The sequence below is a fragment of the Anastrepha obliqua genome, chromosome 2 (assembly GCF_027943255.1).
Source record: "Anastrepha obliqua isolate idAnaObli1 chromosome 2, idAnaObli1_1.0, whole genome shotgun sequence".
Classification (NCBI taxonomy): domain Eukaryota; kingdom Metazoa; phylum Arthropoda; class Insecta; order Diptera; family Tephritidae; genus Anastrepha; species Anastrepha obliqua.
The window spans coordinates 29,300,943-29,311,894 of NC_072893.1; positions in this window are offsets into that span (position 1 = coordinate 29,300,943).

The following is a 10,952-nucleotide window of genomic DNA, read 5'->3' on the forward strand; positions in this document are numbered from 1 at the left end:
TGTTTAGGTAAAGTACAATTTTCAATTAGGTCAAAAATCACACTGGTTTTTGAGAATTTTTGTCGGTCCTAGTCTTGCGCATTTTCTCCATTTAACGCCTATTCCACATTTCTTTTATATGGAAGAAAACACCCAACACCATCAGCATCAAAAATCAATGCAATTTTTTAACCACTTGAGACTTGCACTTTATTACCGAAATTCAATGAGCTATAAAACTGCATACCGGTAAATTTTTTAAAAATTTTGAGTAAAAAGTTTCGATAAATTAAAATTGATGAAAATTTGTCGAATTCTTACAAATTTGTACAAAGTTTGAAACTTTGCCTTATATGATTTTCGCGCAAAATTAATCACCCCATCGGAAAGTTTAAAATGTTTGCAAATAGTGTCGTACGTCAATCATATTTGACACTGCTGAAGTAGGCAGCTGTAAGCAATGACGCGCGTAAATTAAAGATTTGCTTCACTTAAAATATTTTTAATTTTTTTTATTTACTTTGACCGCGTAAGGGTCAACAGAAAGATTTCTATCAGTCGAAATCTTTTTTTTTTTATTTATTAAAAAAGTTAATTAAAAACAAAAAAAGGATGAAATTTTGCGCTACCTTTAATTCAAATTTGATATTTAAAACACACACATCTAAAACAGTATTAAGTAAAGATCAAAAGAAAGATTTCTATCAGTCGAAGCTTTTTTTTTTTTTTATTTATTAAAAAAGTTATTAAAAAAAACACAAGGATGACTAAATTTGCGCCACTTTTAATTCAAATTTAATATTTAGTAAAACAGTATTTAGTCAAAAGCGCGTCAAGGTCAACAGAAAGATTTCTATCAGTGGAAATCATTTTTTAATTATTATAATTAAAATAGTTATTAAAAACAACCAAAAAAAAAGATGATTAATTTTGCGCCACCTTTAATTCAAATTTAATAGGAAGTAAAAAAACTGTTTTCGAAAATTCCCCAATATCTGAGTATGGGAGTGGGTAAGACCCAGTGAAAACATAAATGATTTTTCTAAGTCCAGAGAACTCGAATAGTCCATAGAACACAAACCCAGCTACATAGAAAATTTATAGAACAACGTGGCGTGTGTTTTTTCCATTGGCATTTTACGAAGAGGATGACGAAAGTATGTACGTATGTACGTGTGCGTGTGAGCACATTGGTCGGCTGCGCGGTCAGTTGGTCGACCACTTAGTGTGGTCTGCCTTTTTCCGAACTAACGATCTGTTTACGTTATCTATTGTGCATTTGCCAGTTAATTGTTGCAATTACATACAACGGACAAGTAGAAAGACAGCAACAACAACAACAATATAAAACAGCCAGACAATTGCAGTGTACACCCTTACTTTGCTGCTTCTTTTGTTTTTCGCTTTTCGTTCTTCTCAGTTGTCAGCTTTCACAATTTGGTTTCATTGGAGTAATAAAAATTAATTGCAAACATTGCCAAGTGTACGACTTGGCATCGAAGGAGGAGCCGACGACATAGCTAAAAGTGATAAATGAAAAACATATCGGAAAAGACAAAAGCACGACTGCATATAAATAAAACTTAGTTTGCTGAAGTTGAAGCGCAAGCCACAGACTCAAGTAGCAAGATGGGTCGTCGGTCCTCCTTAAGTCAGCTCTCCAATACAAGAAATAGCAAAAAATAGCCACAACAACACCAATAGTAAAATTACACAAAAAGGAATGCACAACGCTAGCAATTATAAGCAAACTATGTATAGGAAAAAATATGATGAAGATTCACACAGCATTTATAGCGCCGTTAAGAGAGAGAGAGAGAGGGAGAGAATAGAGAAGTAATGAAACGATATACCACAGACATTTACAGTAGCAGCTAACGGTTGATTAGCAGCAGCTTTAATAAACTTTGAACTCGATTTGTAATTGCTTCAAATGGAGTGAAGTTCGCAATGCAAAAATAGAAAATAGAAAATAAAAACTACAGCAAGACAAAATGCTGCGTAATGGGAAGTTGAACTCGTGCGTTCTGGTCGCTGTTCGCACTCTGTTCGCATACTCTTGCGCTGCTGACGAAGCTGCTAATGATGATGATGTTGATTTTTTCAAAACAAAAGCAGTAAATATATTTAATTTTGCAAGTTATGGGTGTTTTTGTATTATTGCAATTCCGTATAGTACGATTTGAACACAGAAATGCATAAGTACAGTGAGTCACAGTCAAAGTGAGCCACACTTCCTACTCATCAGATTTAATAGAAATTTGGTTAAAAATTCCACAGATTGGAAAAAAGGTTTATGTGTTTTTATTGGTTAAATATTAGCTTCAATAATTCATCGCTTACATGAAGAACTTTCTTTGTTTATTATAAAAAAATGAACAAAAACTAAAATAATTCACAGATCTATCTCACAGTGAAAGTGAGCCACCTTAGCTGAACTGAATAACAAATTAATACTTTGTTGGGCCACCTTTGGCGGAAATAACGGCTTTTAGACGTCGGGGCATTGATTCTAATAACTTACAGGTATATGTGAAAGGAATTGCACGCCACTCGTCTTGTAAGGCATCTAAAAGACTTTATTTTGAAGAAATGCTATGTTTCCGCAGGTTTTGGTCAAGACGGAACCATAAGTTTTCAATTATATTTATATCTGGAGACTGCGGTGGTACTTCCAATACGTGGGGGCAGTTATATAATAGATATTCCCGCGCAACAAACGACTTGTGCTTAGGATCATTGTCCTGGTAAAAATAGAAGTCGCCTTCGCTCCCTAGTTTTTCAACACTTGGCTTAAGATTTTGCTTCAAAACGTCTATATAAACGTATTTATCCATTATGCCTGGAATATGTTGAAGATTTCCAGTTCCACCACCTTCCATGCAGCCCCAAACCATGACGGAGCCACCGCCGTGGCTCATACTGGGAGTTAGGTTTTTCGGCTGAAACTCAGTGTTTTTTTGTCGCCATACCATCTTCTTACCGTCAGAGCCAAATAAGTTAAATTTACTTTCGTCTGTAAAGAGCACCTACAAAAATATTATTATAGCCTCTACGTTGCATTATACCGTTATGAACCTTTTGCCAGAAACTCATATATATATTTCAGCGCAAACTCCAACCTTTTTTTTCGATTTTTGCTGCTAATAAATGGCTTGTTTCTGGCCGTACGACCATTATAACCATGCTTTCTGAGAACTCTTCTTACAGTTTCGAGGTTAACGTGGATATTTAGCTGCTCCTCAACCATCTTCGTCAATTTTGGAGCACTAAGATGAGGATTTTTCTTCACTTCCCGCAAAATAAATGCCTCGTCCCTTTTTGAAAACGCCTTTTTTTTGCTTTCTTTCTGCTTGTTTCCTACTCTTCCTCCTCCAGTAAAGCGATGTATGATGTGCTGGACAGTCCCTCGACTTTTATTCACATATTCCGCAATTTTTCTTTGGGGTTTTCCTTTTTTAAAAAGATCAATTACTAATTGTCTAATTTCAACACTTGTTTGTCGACCCATCTTTATAACCCGCTTGATAATAAACAACTAAAACACTAAGAATAAGATACAAGCGAAAATTAATATCCAAAAATACATATCCCGTTATTTTAAAAGAAACAATGTTAGGTGGCTCACTTTGAGTGTGACGTTAGTTTGTGCGTTTGTTTTTGTTCTTCATTATTACTCTTACTTCGGCAGCACACAAACAGAAAAAATACAGTTAGATTACACAAGCATGCTCACTTGATAAAGTTGACAAAAAATAATGGGTGTTTGAAAGTATTTACAAAAGTTGTTTAAACAAATATCTTCAAGGAATTGGTGGCTCACTTTGACTGTGACTCACTGTATATCGGGTTGTCCAGAAAGTAATATAATTGCCGATTTTACATATAGACGGCGGCGTTGATAATTGTTTTGAACAGCTTATGTCTATTTATGTTAATTTTTTCTTTTGGCAGTTATTAGCTGTCACTTGCTTAGCTGAAGCTTGCTTTAGGAAAAAAGTGCGCGTAATTTTGTTGATATTTGCTTGTTTGGCGTCAATTTTAATATGGAACCCACAAAGGAGCATTTTCGTCATATTTTACTTCATTATTTCCATAAAGGAAAAAGGGCAGAGAAGGTTGCTAAAAAGTTGCGTGATTTGTATGGTGATAAAGCCTTAAAAGAAAGATAGTGTCGAAATTGGTTTATCATATTCCGTTCTGGAGATTTTTCACTTAAAGATGAGCCACGTTCAGGTCGGCTCTTCGTCTGCGATAGGTGGTGGTTGGACTCCGATAACGGCATTCGGGAGTCGGTAGCTTAGGAAGTTGGTAATGGTCTCCCGATGAATGTCGTTTATGGTATGTCTATACACTGTCCGACCCAGTAGCTGTTTTGGATCTCGTCCGCGTACTTGAGGAAGTGCCTCCGGACGTGCGTGGAAGGTGGCTCAGGCTCAAGCAGATGTCTGCATGGGTGAGGCCTGCCGTAACACCCTAGCAGTAACTGCTTGCTGAGCAGTTTGTTATGCTCCTTCACAGGCAGCATATGGGCCTCGTCATGTAGGTGTTGCATCGGAGACATCATGAGACATCCTGTCGCGGTTCTTATAGCAGTGTTTTCGCAGGTCGGTTGTTTCGTCCACTGCGAATCACTGCTTCCAGGCGACCAGACAGGCGCAGCATAGTTTAGAGCCGGTCGGCCGATTGCCTTGAAACAACATTTCCTTGTCTTTGCCCCAAGTGCTGCCGGCAAGCGACTTCAGGGCCTTGTTGCGATTCTGTACTTTAGTTGCAATAGCGGTTGTATGCGCTGAGAAGGAGAGCAAGCTGTCAAAGGTAACTCCCAATATTTTGGGGTGGTTTATCGTCGGAATTGGTGTGTCATCGACTTTTACCTTAAATTGCAGCTTGACCTCCTTTGTCCAGGTGGTAAAGAGGCTCGCCGTGGATTTAGTGGGGGAAAGTTATAAATACCTCGCAGTGAAGAAGCGAGAAAGGCAGGCGAGGTAGTCGTTTACCTTGGAGCATAGGCCATCAATGTCATTGCCCGACGCCATTATCGTGCAGTCGTCGGCGTAGGAGGCCAGGGAAACTCCCTCTGGTGGCTGGGGGAGTTTCGAGATATAGAAATTGAAAAGGAGCTCCTTGCTTTATTTTCCTCTCTCGAAATATCATCGACGAATGACGACCACTCAGGTAGTTCGCGGTCCACCTCTTCAGTCCTGGCGGAAATGTCGACTGTAAAATGTCATCTAGTAACCCAGTTCGAAATTACTTAAAGTTACAATTTTTTAATATTTTAAATAACATTTCACTTTACTCTTCTGTTATATAATATTTTTATATTAAAATATGACACTTAAAATAGTAAAAAACCAATAAATATAAAAAAAAATTTTCAAGGAAAAAACAATTTTTGTATACGAGTATATTTTTGTATAGCCAAATATAATGAAATTAAAGGCAATGAAATAAAAAATAAACAAATTAATAAATTTTTTTAATTATCGAAAACTATTAACATGCCCATAACTGTAGGTTCGCATGTTAGCTGCCGTCTGCATGCCACAAAATTAATTTACATTACGCGCTTGCAGCAACTACGTACAACTTTCAGTCAAGTTACTAAGTGCGAGAGTTAAGTCAGTGAGGCGCTGACACTGCCCCCGGCACTCTTCACTCGATTTGCTCACCTCTCTTAATGACAGTAATACGGTTTTTGCCACGTAGACACGCAACGCAACAGCAACAGCAACAGCAACTTAGCCAGTGAACCCTCGGCCAAACCGCACCACATCAGCCCAAAATGACTAACGACTTGTGGCTGGCGACACGTTGCCAACACGTTGTTGCTGATATCGCTGCTGCTTCTATTTGCCACTACTGCTACTGCAAACTACACCGCAAAAACAACGACAACAACACAAAAAAACACAATAATAACATACTATTGCGAGCAAAAAACCAAAAAACAGTGGCAAAAGGCGCCAACGTGTTAACGTCTGTTTTCGTAACAAATTCATTTGCTAGCGCCCAACTTACATGATCGCCGCCGCACATATGTATGTAAATGTATAATACGTATAGACCTATATATATTTACATGTAAAAACATGCAAACGTACAAAACTTTTAATGTGAAGAAAATGAGTGGTAAACGTTGAGCGCTAAACACCCAAAGTCGAATAGGGTGGCTCGAAAGGAGCTCAGCGTTCTATGTAGAAAAATGCGTAGAGTCCATGGATTCACGGGTTCAAAGAAAGAATTACCAGTAATTGACACTTGCACTTTTGTTAGGTGTTTTGCCGAACTCCGCTTCCGTTTTGTGACACGCGTCTTGATGTTGTTCCACAAACGGCCAACTTTTTCCTCGCAGAACTACACTCGGACATTTGCCATTGCCTGCCGAGGGGTGACCGGATTAGATAAAACTTCTTCTATTATTTCATATTCATGTACGGGGATTCGAACCTGTGCACTTCGTACCAACCCGTTCGGCTACAGCGGCCAACTGCCTATCATCTAAGGACATTAAACGAAATTTTAAGAAAATTTTGGAATACAAATATTTTTTATGAAAATCATTATTTTCAAATATAAAGGGTTTTCCAATAAGAGGTGTTATTTTGATAAAACAAGCAATGGTTTCGTATACATAAACTTTGTCCACATCAATACCATCCAATTCCGGCCGTAAAAAATCGTTAGCCATCTCTGGATAGCGCAATCCATTCACTGTAACTGTTGCCCCAGCTTCATTTTCGAAAAAGTTAGGTCCAATGACTCCGCCGGACCATAAACCGCACCAAGCAGTCGCACGTTGAGGATAGAGAGGCTTTACAACAATAACTCTTGGATTTTCTGAGCCCCAGTTCCCACTATTTTGCTTGTTGACGAAGCCACCGAGGTGGAAATAGGCTTCATCACTCAAGATGGTTTTTCGATGGAATTTCGGATCATTTTCATGCATTTCAACGACCCAATCAGCAAAGACACGACGTTGTTGATGATCGGCCGGCTTGAACTCTTGTGTTAACTGGACTTTATAAGACCCAAATCTTTATGCAAAATACGGTGTAATGACGTTTGTGGAATGCCTAATTCCAAAGAACGACGAGGAATGGACAAACCTGGGTTTTCTTCAACACTTTCGGCTACAACATCAATATTTTCGATTTTCGGCTGTTCTTGAGCGACGTGCACAGGTTTTATTCTGCACATCACTAACTTGTCCCAACAGCTCGAATTCGCTCACCAAATTCTGTATTGCGGCCCGACAAGGTGCTTCACGATGATCTAACAATGTTCGAGTTTTACGAACCATCTCTGCGAAATTTTCACCATTTTTATAATAAATTTTAATAATTTCAATGCGTTGTTTAAGCGCGTAGTTTCTATTTTCAAAATAACACCTGTTATTGGAAAACTCTTTATTTTCGACATTCTCAGGGAAAGAACATACAACTCATTTTGATGAGATTCGTATATATATACATATACACTAGGCATTAAGGGGTCCCGGTGATCTAGAGCACGACATTTTAGAATATTTTCGGGATTTTGTTTTTTACAATAAAAAAAATGAAAAAAGATATTTAAATTTTTTAGGCTTTTTATTTAACTTCTTTTATAATACATACAAAAATGAAAAAAAAATTTTGGCTCTTTTATTTATCTGAAGCACAAAAACCAAAAGAATTATTAATCAGTATGACTGTAGCGGAGGATTTGGCAACAACGCCGCGTAGTCGAATGGATTGGTGCGTGACTACCAGGAATTCAGAGGGAACGTAGGTTCGAATCTCGGTGAAACACCAAAATTAAGAAAAACATTTTTCTGATAGCGGTCGCCCCTTGGCAAGCAATGGCAAACCTCGGAGTATATTTCTGCTATGAAAAAGCTCAAATTTCGATTTTTTTGTGGCGATATGTTGGTACCCATGTCTCTCACTCATGCCGATGATTTCGGCCATTTTCAATGTTCAGTTAATTGTTGACAGCTGCTTTGCTTGCACGTTTTTCGGCTCGTCTTCGATTTTTACATATTCAAAAAGATGAATCAAAGAACCTGTATCAAAATTTGTGTGAAAAACGAAATTAAGTGCGCGGATGCATTCCGAATCATTCCGTTGACTGTGTCATACGAAGAAGCTACTTTGGACCAAAGCAACGTTTATCGGTAGTACAAAATGTTCTCAGAAGACCGAGAAGATGTGAACGACGAAAAGCGTGTCGGACGCTCGAGCGAAAAAATCGATGAAGTGAACAAAATGGTATTAGCCAATCGTCGAATCACTATTAGAGAAGATGCTGAGGACCTAGACATATCAGTTGGTTCGTGCTATTCGATTTTTTTTTCAATGATTTGGGCATGAGACGGGTCGCCACAAAATTCGTTCCAAAACTGCTCAATTTCGACTAAACGCAGCATCGCATGAACACTGCTAATGAGATGTTGGTATCTGAACTCTGTCCGCGACGACTCAAATTTGCTCCAGAGGGTCATAACTGGTGATGAATAGTGGGTTTATGGTTAGGACGTGGAAACCAAAGCTCAATCATCTTAATGGAAGCTGCCGCACGAACCAAGACCGAAAAAAGCACGCCAAGTTCGGTCGAATGTAAAAGTTTTGCGTACCGTTTTCTTCGATTGTAGGGGCGTTGTGCATCATGAGTTCTTGCCACAGAGTAAAACGGTCAATAAGGAATATTACCTGCAAGTTATGCGCAATTTGCGAGAAGCAATCCGCCAGAAACGAGAAACTCCCGGATTTGCGGAAGAACAAAAATTGGCAATTGCATCAGGATACCGCCCCTGCTCACACATCGTTGCTTGTGCGCGACTTTTTGACTTTTTGGCCAAAAACAACCCACTAATGATGCCACAGCCACCGTATTCCCCAGATCTGGCCCCCCGTGACTTTTTCTTGTTCCTGAAACTGAAGATGCCCATGAAAGGACGACGCTACGCTACGATTGACGAGATAAAGACGGCATCGAAGGAGGAGCTGAACAAGATAAAGATTTTTAAAGTGCTTCGAAGATTGATAAAAACGTTAGCACAAGTGCATAATATCTCAAGGGGATTACTTTGAAGGGCGCAAAATAGATATTAATGAATAAATAAATAATTTTTGAAAAAACACAAATTTGGCGATCTCGTATGCAGTGTACTGTCTTTTAAGCGGACACCTAAGAGACTGAAAAAGAGACTGTCAGCTTATGAGAAAAGTGTAAAAAAAGTTAATATATGTTATGAGAGAGAATTAAGGTGCTATGGGAAGGTTGTCCGCTCAAGAGGAAAACATTTTTTTTTTTAATTTTTAAGTGTTTTTGATATGTACTGAAAAATTTGTCCGCTTAAGCGAGGTGTCCGTTAGGAGAAAGTACACTGTATTTTAACCATTTTTTCCATGTTTTTTAAAACAACTTATACCAGCACATGAAAACTTTAGGAGGACGTAAAAACGATATTCGAGCTAACTTTTGCAGATCCATCGAGCATTTTACTGCTGCATAAATATAATTTTAGAAAATATAGTATTAACAAAGTCCGGTCTGGTTTTAGTTGCCATAAAATTGTCGCACAGTGTTGCTTTTTTTGTTTTTAAAGGGCTTAAGGCCATAGCAGCCATAGCTTTTTTCTTTTTTTCCCCTTGTTCACTCCTCTCGGGAGCAAAGGGCCGCGACAAGACTTTTCCATCGTATACGGTTCTGGGCTGTTCTTTTTCCACCGTCCATGAGATGTCGGCATCTGCTAGTTCGCGCAACATCGACCTTCTACAAGTGTTTTTTTGGTCGACCGCAACCTCAGCTTCCTTGCGGGTTCCAGTCTAGTGCCATTCTCGTAATGCTATCTGGTGGTTTTTTAAATGTGTGACCTATCCATTGTCTTTCTCTGCGTTTGATTTGCCTAAGGATGAGCTCCTCATTTGTTAATCTCCACAGTACGTCGTTACTGATGGTGTTTGGCCAGAATATTCTGCAGATGATGCGGAGGCATTTATTGACGAAAGATTGTAGCCTCTGGAGGCCAGACATGTTTCGCTTCCGTGCAACAATACGGACTTTACGCATGAGCCGAATATTCGTAGTTTAGTACGCCTGGAGATTTGCGAACTCCCCCATACTGGACGAATGGCCCAAATGAAACCTTTGCTTTGTTTAGCCTGCAGTTGACATCTTCATCTACTCCACCATCTGCCGTGCAGCCGTGGCTCTTACCTTACTTATATTTTTTTTTTAGACTTCGGTTTAATAATAAAACAAAATAAAATAAAATAAATACTTCGTCAAAGTATTGAGGGGCTTGAGCATGCAAACTTAATTCCAGCAAGCACGAACATAATTCCGATAAAATGAGAACCAGTCGAAAAATTAAAATGTTCCTATTTCTGGAGCATCTTCCAGTATTCGCTAGCTTGGCTTACCCAGCGCACAGTTTCTATCGAATGTATTCCGGCTAAAAATGAATAATGGAATATGTTTTGTAGCGCAAGTTTAATCTGTAAAAAAAATCGAACCGCCCTAATGCACATATAATGTGACTAATATATATATTTGTAAATTTGTGCAACGTGCGCTGTCGCCGTCTTCTATGGCAATACATTTAACATTTTCAAAGTATTTTTCGCTTATGCGGAAAAACGTGTCAAATGCTGATTGTTGTTACAAATTCTCAAATTACAGTCTTTTAATTCAATTCCTGTTTTTCACTGCGAAGCGCATTAGCGTTTTTGTTTTTGTTTGAAAAATTTTCCCCTATATGTAACAAATTCTTCACATTAACTCAGTGCCATAAGCATAAGGATGGATATGAATTACAAATAAATCATTTTGCAGGTGAAAATGCGGTCGCGATGCCAAATGGCGAGCAACTAAACGACGAGGGGGAGGTTGGGCGGTGGCGGTAGCGGTGGTGCAATCAAGGTGTTGTCTCATTTGCGCTGCGCGTGCGTGTTTTTTCACTTATTAAGCAGATTAGTTTGCCA